This window comes from Sinocyclocheilus grahami, unplaced genomic scaffold (assembly GCF_001515645.1).
Source record: "Sinocyclocheilus grahami isolate Dianchi unplaced genomic scaffold, SAMN03320097.WGS_v1.1 scaffold381.1, whole genome shotgun sequence".
NCBI classification, from domain to species: Eukaryota; Metazoa; Chordata; class Actinopteri; order Cypriniformes; family Cyprinidae; genus Sinocyclocheilus; species Sinocyclocheilus grahami.
In genome coordinates, this window is record NW_015505560.1 from 241,346 (window position 1) to 251,717 (window position 10,372).

General features: G+C 36.0%; 1 long non-coding RNA gene across 1 annotated transcript; it reads left to right on the forward strand.

The window, feature by feature from the left end:
* Positions 1-1,355: 1,355 nt before the first annotated feature.
* Positions 1,356-7,838, forward strand: LOC107549799 (uncharacterized). The gene is made up of 3 exons (XR_001604602.1): positions 1,356-1,430; positions 7,483-7,641; positions 7,747-7,838. It is a non-coding gene; the product is annotated as an uncharacterized lncRNA (long non-coding RNA).
* The last annotated feature ends 2,534 nt before the right edge of the window (positions 7,839-10,372 follow it).

Genomic DNA, 10,372 nt, shown 5'->3' on the forward strand with positions numbered 1-10,372 from the left:
ACGATTCTGTCTGAATTGAGTGTCAATTCGGTTCGCGATTCTGTCTGAATCGAGTCTCAATTCGGTTCGCGAGTCTTTCTTAATCGAGTCTCAATTCGGTTCACGATTCTGTCTAAATCGAGTCTCAATTCGGTTCGCGATTCTGTCTGAATCGAGTCTCAATTCGGTTCGCGAGTCTTTCTTAATCGAGTCTCAATTCGGTTCACGATTCTGTCTAAATCGAGTCTCAATTCGGTTCGCGATTCTGTCTGAATCGAGTCTCAATTCGGTTCGCGAGTCTTTCTTAATCGAGTCTCAATTCGGTTCACGATTCTGTCTAAATCGAGTCTCAATTCGGTTCGCGATTCTTTCTTAATCGAGTCTCAATTCGGTTCGCGATGCTTTCTTAATCGAGACTCAATTCGGTTCGCGATTATGTCTGAATCGAGTCTCAATTCGGTTCACGATTCTTTCTGAATCGAGTTTCAATTCGGTTCGCGATGCTTTCTTAATCGAGTCTCAATTCGGTTCGCGATGTTTTCTTAATCGAGTCTCAATTCGGTTCGCGATGCTTTCTGAATCGAGTCTCAATTCGATTCGTGATTCTTTCTTAATCGGTTCGCGAATCGGTCTGAATCATTCAATCAGCTAACTGACGCGCAAGTAAAGCGGTTTCCGAAGCAATAAAGCGATATTGTTGAACAAACAGCGAAAAAGGAGTATTGTAGGTCTGTTTACACACCTTACCTTTAAAAACAGTTCAATGGTTCTTGAAGGCAAGAATGTATGGAAGCCCGTTTCCGCCACTAAATAAAAAAAGGGTAATTGCGGCTTTTTATCTCACAATTCTGACTTTTTTTCTTGCAATTGCGAGTTTATATCATGCAACTTTTTATTTTTTATTTTCAGTGGCAGAAACGGGCTTCCATAAGAATGTGTCCTGTGCAAATTTGAAATAAAATAATCTGTGAAGAGGCTGGAAGGCGCTGGATTCGAATTAAACATAAACACGAATGGAAGCACAAATACTTTCTCGTGTCTTTCTGTAGCTGGTTCATTTCCCATGAAATGCACATCATTGAAATCATTAAATAATAGTGTTTATAGTAAGTCGTTAATGCATTTGGCATGTTCATGACGTCATGTAAACAAACTCTACACAGCCATTCTAATCTACGATCTCATTAGTCTTCAAGGGGTTAAACTCTAACGAGAACTTCATGTTGTCTCGTGAAACAATGGATCATATTCTCTGTGGCATTTAACATTTTCAGGCAGGGGTGGAAAAAGAAGACCTTAATTAATCACAGCGCCCTCGTTAGAGCCCACTGTGATCCCGGCGCTCGTTAGTCCCGCGGGTGATTAATTGAAATTAATTGAAAAGCCGGTGACATTTACCAGCGTGCTTGAGCGCATGTATCGCGTGATAATCTCGCAGTCTGATTTTGGAGGTAAATCTGCGGCTGTGGGTCTGAAACTCACTGAATAGAAACACTTACTGCTCTGAGTACCATGCTAATGCTGTTTTACTAGATAGGTAGAGTGATTTTCACTTGTTAGCTATTACTTGAAGTGCTAATGCACTGCGCATATCATGGCCTAATCATTCAGTGCCATGCTTCTTACCAAAGCTACCATGCTTTTTACTATAGTAATACTCTGGTACCATGGTATTCTTTCAAGTGTCTTGGAGTACCATGTAAAAATCATGGTATATGAATATGGTTATCACTGAGTACCAACTTGACCATGTTTTTACCACGTTAATACTGTGATACCATGTTTTTTTGTACAGTACCTTGGTTTACCATGCAAATCGTTTAGTACCATGGTATTTATCAAATTACCATAGTTTTACCATTTTTCTTTACCATGGTACCACTTCCGGTGGGGAGAACGCTGGCGCACGATAAGACTGCTTTACTCTATGATATTATATTAAACAATAGACTGGATTTCTTCTGTCTGTGAATCTTGGCATCAGCCGAATTACTTCATAAATCCTAAATATGAGTAGGTTATACATGCATTGACAGGCCAGGTCTAAGGGGTAAAGGTGGCGGTCTTGCAGTTCTCTACAGAGCAGATATATCTGTCACTGAAAATACCATTCCCTGTGTGTCATCTTTTGAATGTATAGCTTTCAGAATGAATGGTACCTCCCGTTCTTGTTTTATCATCTACAGTCCTCCAATACCTAATCCTCTGCTTTTTAGTGAACTCTGAACTGCGTACAATTGTTAGTTCTGTGTTATCTGCTTTGGATGTGTTTGCCCCAAGGAGAGAACATTTTGTTTCATTTACTAAATCTTACCCATGGTACACCATTGAGCTCAGAGCTCTTAAGGTTATAAGTAGGCAGCTTGAGCGCCGGTATAAGAAATCAGGATTGACTGTCCATAAGCTTATGTAGGCTGAACACTTGGGTCAAGTCAGTGAAGCACTTAAAGCGGCAAGAACGAAGTACTACACGTCCATTTTTAGGGATGGTACTGCAAACCTGAACATGATTTTTAAGACTATCAACAAACTTTTTTTACCCGTTAAGCCAATGATTTGTTCCTCTGTGTGTGACTGTAACCACTTTCTCAAAATCTTCAAGGAACATTCATAATTCTATTAGTTTGGCACCCTGTTCTGCGTTTCCTGTGACTCCTGAAACTACATTTTCTAACAGTTACAACTGATTGTATTTTGAAATTAGTGATGGCAATGAATACAACTACATGTATTCTCGATCCAATCCCAACAGCTGTTTTAAAGGAGTGTTTGCCATCAATACGTCCCTTAATTTTGAACATTGTGAACATCTCCCTTACTACTGGTATTGTTCCAGAAGTCCTTAAGGTTGCAGCCAGTCCTTAAAAAGCCTGGATGTGATCAATCTGATCTGTCAAACTACAGGCCGATCTCAAATCATCCCTTTCTTGCTAAGGTTTTGGAACGTGTCGTGACTCAACTATACTCACACTTGTCATTCTACAAGCTTTTTGAGCCTTTCCATTCTGGGTTTAGAGAAGGACACAGTACAGAGACTGCCTTGGTTTGAGTCATGAATGACCTGCTTGTCTCCGCTGACTCTGGAGCCTCTACCATCTTGGTGTTGTTAGATCTTACTGCAGCTTTTGACACTGTGCCACTCCATTTTGCTTAATAGATTTGAGAGTTGACTTGGTTTCTCTGGTACTGTGCTTAAATAGTTTAAGTCCTGCCTTACAGATCGTTCCCAGTTTGTTGTCTCGGGAAACAATAAATCTGATGTTGGACAGGTCCGCCATGGTGTTCCTCAAGGATCCGTTTTGGGTCCTATATTGTTCAGCATTTATATGCTTCCAAATTATTAGGAATTATGGTTTAGGTTATCACTTTTATGCTGATGACACTCAGATTTATATCTGCTCTAAGTCTGATATTAATGACACTTCTTCCGTTCTTTCTGAGAGTGTGCAGAAATAAAAAATGTGGATGCACCGTCATTTAAAAAAAAATTGATCTTCTCATTGGCACACCAGCTGCTATCCATAAAGAGAGCTACAGTACATCCAGAATTCAGCAGCACGTCTTCTCACCTATACTCCATCATGTCAGCACATTACAGGCATCCTCTATAGTCTGCACTGGCTTCCTGTTCAGTCGCAGATTGATTTTAAAACTCTTATTTGAATGTACAAAGCTTTGCATGGAATGACCCCTTTTTATATCTGTGACTTAGATATAGATTAGATTATTAGATTTTTTTCTATTTTATATCAAAATGGTTTGTAGTGCTTTACTATGGTAGTACTGTAGTACAGTGGTTTTCTGTACAGTACCTTGGTGTACCATGTAAATATCTATGAATAGGATATGGTACTTATCAAAGTACCGTAGTATTACCATGCTTTTTAAACGAAGTACAATCTTCTAGAACACCGCTGGAGAGCAACTGTGTTCTACTGTAAAAAATCACATTCTCCTTCATTATCTTTGTCCCATAAAACCTCTCAGCCTCTTTAAAGCAGATCAGTTTAAAGTCTCTGTCTCCCTCTATTGGTAAATATCCATACAAAACTGCTATAGGAAAGCTTAAACTACTCAAACTCATCCATAAAGCATCGTGCATGTTACAGATATAACTGTATAATGAATCTGATGAAGTTTTGATAGTCTCTGGCTTCTGAAAGTCTTTCACAGGCAGTAAATCTCCATCTGCCTCCTGTTGTTTGATGAAGTTGAGTTTACAGTGCCTGCAGCATCAACACGACTTCACAGAGACATCTAGTGGAGAAGCCAGATCACACACACCTGAGAGAGAGAGAGAGTGTGTGTGTGTGTGTGTGTGTGTGTGTGTCGCTCTCCTTACTGGTTCTTGGCCATCTATCAGAGCTGGAGGCGCTTCATACAGATGGAACACACACTGATTTCATGCTTGTGCTTCAAGCGACACAAACTCACACACACGCACACACACAAACTCACTCACACACACTGCTGGAGTGCATCTCTGAGGTGCTTCCAATTATTAGATGAAATATATTAAGTTAGTTAGCTTTATTTGTCTGTTTGTTTAGTGGAAGATATTTACCCCAGTCACTGTTATGTTTTTTAAACATTTGTGTAGATAAATAACTGGATAAAATTATACAAAGTTTGTTTATTTATTTATTTATTTGTTTTGGAAGTAATAACCACACATTTTTCAGAAACAGTTTACATTTTTTTTAAAGAAATCCCACTGCAGTGTACCATATGATGCAGTGACTCTGAAACGGTTTAATTGATCTTTTATTGAGTTATCGGCTGAATCAGAGTCCCTCATTCCTTCTCCATAAGAGCCGCTTTCCTGCAGAGTTTAGTTCGTAATTAAACACCGCTGAACCAGCAGCTCACCGAGGGTCTTTGGGTTGAAAACAGCAGGTTTAGAAGCAAACGCTGCAGGACTCGTGAAGGTTGATGCGTCAGAATCACATGAGTAACCATTCAATTAAACTGACTGCTTGACTTGTGCTTCACACAAACCTTTGATGTGCCACTCATGTATTCCCAATGAAACTATAGAGGTATCATTTAAGATTGTTCACTAGATCTAAAACACTGAAATGCAACTCAAAGAAAAAGATGTTTTATGACTATGATGTAAATTTGAAAATGAGGTACATTGGAAATTTACTCGTATATGAACAATTCTTAATCCACAGATGTGTTTATTTACAATGCCCGTTTACATTTCATTTTTAGATCGAAGTAGTCACTATACTGAATGGTGTTTAAACTATTTTCACTCAAAAATTGCTAGTAAATTACAAAGAAATGGCAAGTTGGAAAGTGAGTTGTGTAAAATAACTAAAATATCTGAATTTCATGTGCAGATCACAGCTGATTGGCTCACTGAATTAAACATCAAAAAAGTCAATTTCAGTAAAGCCTTAAACATATATGCTTTGATTTTATAATGTGCAAAATGCATCTTAATTTCTTATCCATGCTGATTTACCCTTTTTTTTTTTCTTCATTTTTTTTTTTTGATTTGATGCAAAATGATTGCCTTTAATTGTATGTTCGTGGTTTAGAGGTTACAATTAATTAAAAAATAAAATAATTCAGAAGGCAACAAGGCACATCAGAAAAAAATCCTCTGTTTTTATAGCTCTTATGTAACGGTTATATTCATTTTTTTTTGTTACATGCTTTTTTAGGCTCATGATGGGTTTAGTGCCTCAACAGACACCGTGCATCTAAAAATGACCTGAAAATTAAATATGAAGTGGAAAATATTACCTCAGACTCGACCTCGTCTCTGAAACAGACAAAAGCAAGAACTCATTTCAGGAGATTTTGAGCTATTAAACCGTCCTCATGGTCAAGATCTGCTGTGGAGGAAAGCACATGTTCATCTAGTTCTTCTTAGCAGGTAAATGTCTCCAACAAGCAAGTTCATTTTCTTTGAACACTTGCTTTTGTAATATTGTGAAATATTGCAATTCAAAACAACTGTTTTCTTTTGTAATATATTTTAAAATTATATTTATTTCTGTGACACAAAGCTGAATTTTCAGCATTCAATTATAATTCAAAAGTTTTGGGGTAAGAAAGAAAGAAATGATCGCTTTTATTCAACAAGGACGCATTAAATGTATCAAAAGTGACAGTAAATATACATTTATAATGTTAGAAAAGATTTACATTTCGACACAAAGCTGAATTTTCAGCATTCAATTATAATTCAAAAATTTGGGGTAAGAAAGAAAGAAATGATCGCTTTTATTCAACAAGGACGCATTAAATGTATCAAAAGTGACAGTAAATATACATTTATAATGTTAGAAAAGATTTACATTTCAAATAAATGCTGTTCTTTTGAACTTTCTATTCATCTGTGAATCCTGGAAAATAAAATGCATCACAGTTACCACAAAAATATTAATGTTTTCAATATTGATAATAATCAGAAATGTTTCTCGAGCAGCAGATCAGCATATTATACTGATTTCTGAAGATCTTGTGACACTGAAGACTGGAGTAATGATGCTGAAAATACAGCTGCGCATCACAGAAATACATTACAGCTTAACACAGATTCACAGAAAACAGCTGCTTTACATTCTAATAATATTTCACAATTTTACAGTATTTTTAAGCACAAATCCATCCTTGGTGAGCAGAAGAAACTTCTTTCAAAGTAGTCGAATTGAATTTGTTTCATAACTGATGAACATTAACACTATTTATTTTCCTGTTTATTTCTGTGAAGCTGCTTTGAAACTGTCTGTATTGTATAAACTGCTATATATAAATGACTTTTCTCAAATATTAATATACATGATAAATTAATCCGCACATAATGTAGTTAGAGTCATTCATTGTTAAAGCAATCAGCTGGCATCCCTACCGATTAGATGAGTGATTGGTAAAGAAGAGGAAAAGAGCATAAACCATCACTGACTGGAGTTTGATCAGTGGGTTTAGATCAATACTGCTGATCAATGTAAGAATAACACAAGCACATCTGATGATCTGAAGAAAGTGAGCTGCATCACAACGATACGCACACTAGAGAGCAGCAGTTCAACATTCATGAGTTACATGCAGTGTACCTCACTTTCTGTTTGCCACTCAAGCCCTTTACTTCTATCCTTCGGCTGGTCTTTCTGGTTTTGTCCCAGAATACATGTAGACACTAAGCCTGCATAAACATCTGAATGTGACCGCATTTACTGCCCTTTTTTTTATCTGTCTAATGCAGTGAAATTCAGACATTTGCAAGATGTGTGTGTGTGTGTGTGTGTGTGTGTGTGTGTGTGTGTGTGTGTGTGTGTGTGTGTGTGTGCGTGTGTGTGTGTGCGTGTGTGTGTGTGTGTGTGTGTGTGTGTGTGTGTGTGTGTGCATGAGTGTGTGTGCATGAGTGTGTGTGCATGAGTGTGTGTGTGTGTGTGTGTCTGTGTGTGTGTGTCTGTGTGTGTGTGTGTCTGGTCCTCTCCTCTCCTCCAGTCGGCGGTTCTCCTCATCAGTCCGTTTGATTTTCAGAAACTCTGATGATGATGATCCTTCAGCTTCCCATCGCCGTGGTAGCAACAGTCCTCTTTGCATCCGATCGGTCTGTTGCCATGGCAGCCGTGATGAGCCGGGAGGAACCGTGGCGACCCCAGCGAGAGACCGTCTGTATCTGTTACCATGGAGCCCAGCGTGAGTCTAGCAGCGTCAAACCTGTTCAGATTCAAACTCAGAAAGATGCTAATTTACTTTGTCAAGCTTTTCACTGTCTAAAATCTCCTTGACACTAATTTACAGAACAAAGTACAAGTCAAGCATCACGGTTACTGTTGCTACAGTGATTCGGAACGAACCTCAGACATTAAATACTACACAGTTTGTATCATTTGTGTTATCATTAACTAAAACTATAAAAATGTTTGTGTAAATTAAAATTATTTTTATCCTAGTTAACTAAAATAATAATATTGTTGTTGTTGTTATTCACTGAATCTAATTGAAAAGTAAGGTTTGGGTCAAGCTTATTGTCATTAACTAAAACTAAAACCATAAAAAAAATTATTATTATTTTGTTATTTATACTTGAAATAAAATAAACTTTTAAATAAATAAAATCTAAAAAAGTAAAAGTCTCATTTTTATTTTGTTTCATTTGAAGTACTAAAATAACTAAAACTAAAAATAGAAACTAAAGTTTAATTAAAAAAACTATATAGACATATTTAAAAAATAATAATGATGATATTGATGACAAAAATGCACAACCAAACTTTAACTAGAATTACAACGAAAACAAAAAATATAAAAATGTATATATTAACAAAACTTTTCATATTATTGTATTTAAGAACTGAATGTTACATTTTGTTTAATCTAATATTGTATTATGAGTTTTCCTCGGCCATTCGGTTTCAGCAGTTGTCATGTTTCCACAGTCACACGTTCATCATGTAAAACAGCAGAATTTAGCAGATATAAATAAAGCTGTTATGAAAGCGATGAACATGAGCTGCGCTGGAAATAGAGCAGAAGCGGACCTGATTGAGAGCAGGCTGGTTTGTCTGTGAGGTGGGAAGCAGCAGATAAAGTAAATGAGTTTGGCAGCTCAGAGAAAATCATCAACACATTTGAATATAAATAGTAGCGTCGTTTCTAAGAGTGCATGAGCGAGTTTCCACAGTCGTTCCTTTGTGTTGTCATGTTTCATATCTGCATTCTCGTGTCTCATTATGCAGATTATTTTTTATTGGTTTTGTATTGCATCATCACATTTACAATGACATGAAGTCGTCTGATTGCAGGATTGTGCAAACTCTGTTTGCATTGTCTTGAATGAGTTGTCATGGCAACCTGCTACTCATTTTGAGTTGTGCTTTATTTCTTCTGCAGTGCATTAGTCGTGTTGCAGGAGCTCACGATGTTGGTTTTCATAATGCATTGCATTTATTGATTGTAATGGATGGTTTAGAGATGCTTTTAGCAGTTAAAAATAAAATAAAATAAAAAAGTAAAAAGTGTATTGCTCTGAGGTTGCTTTTTAATAGCTAGCTATCATCAGAGATTAAAAATTATTTTTTTCAGTCTACACAATTCCATAAAAATTATGCATAATTTTACATATTAACCAGAAAAGGTGTAGGAAGTCTTAGTTTCTCATAAAAACCATTCTACCATTTTCATAATAAACATAATCTCATAAATTGAATCTATGCATAAAGATACAAAAACAAAACTGTTACACGAGACAACATTTCTGAAGACCTTTAAGCACAGCTGAAAATGTTCATAAATTAATACGATCGTTCAAGTATTTTATATACAAATTATTCATGTTGAGTTATATATTCATTTGGCCAACTTATTTATTTATTCATTTATTCGTATAAAATGAATACGATAGAGCAGCTCAGATCATTTAATATTGGGAGAAGTCGATGAGAAATGTTTGAGTTTATACTGAGATTTTTATTGCAGTCTTTGGTATCTTAAAAAAATAAACTCAGTTTGAGGCATTAAGATCTTTTCTTTGGCTTTTTCCCAGGAGAAACATCTGAGAAGCCAGAGACTAATATCAGAAGGAGAAACTCTTTAGTCAAATCTAAATCTATAGAGTTTTTCCGTTTTTAATCATTTTGTGGGGAAAAAACTGCATGAGATGGAAAGTTTTTACCTAATATTTCTGAACTCAAAATGAGGTAATATTAGGCCTGTTATGCAAATAAGCAGGATTAGTTTTGATGCAGGGCCAATTTGAAGTATTTAGCGGGACCCATTTAAAGTCCTGTGAAGCGTCACAAAGTCATATTCAAGAGTTCAGAAGTCTCCGTGCATTCAGAACACTTTGGTCGGAGCAAGAAATTTCTAAATCTACAAAATGATAACTGTAGAATGTGTATCAGGTGTGTTTTTTATGGTTTTATTCGGTTTATGAAGGTGCTGCAAATTGAATCATCATCTGAATTGTAAAATACCGTGGTGTTTTGCACTTGCACATTTTATCTAAGTTTAAATCTTATGTTTTTAATTCAATTTGTGAAGGTTCTGTAAGTTAAATACATATATATATTATATTGTAAATATACAATACTGTGGTATTTTGTACATGCAACCTTTATATGAAAGTGTTTTAATGTATTAATTATGCACCTGTATGAGCTCGTGAATAATTGTAGCTACAGATATAATACTTATGTATTCACTGTTACACCTTTAGAAAATATCATGCATTAAAACACAACAAACAAACCTTCAAATGCTATATTGCATTTTAAGTTTGGGTAGAGTTATGAAAAGATATCATGCATTATAATGTACATTATGAATACCTTTATACATAAAGGCTTTAAGTAAAGGGTTACCAAAAAGAATAATAATTCACTTCATTTAACGTGTGTGTGAGTGTGTGTGTGTGTGTGTGTGTGTG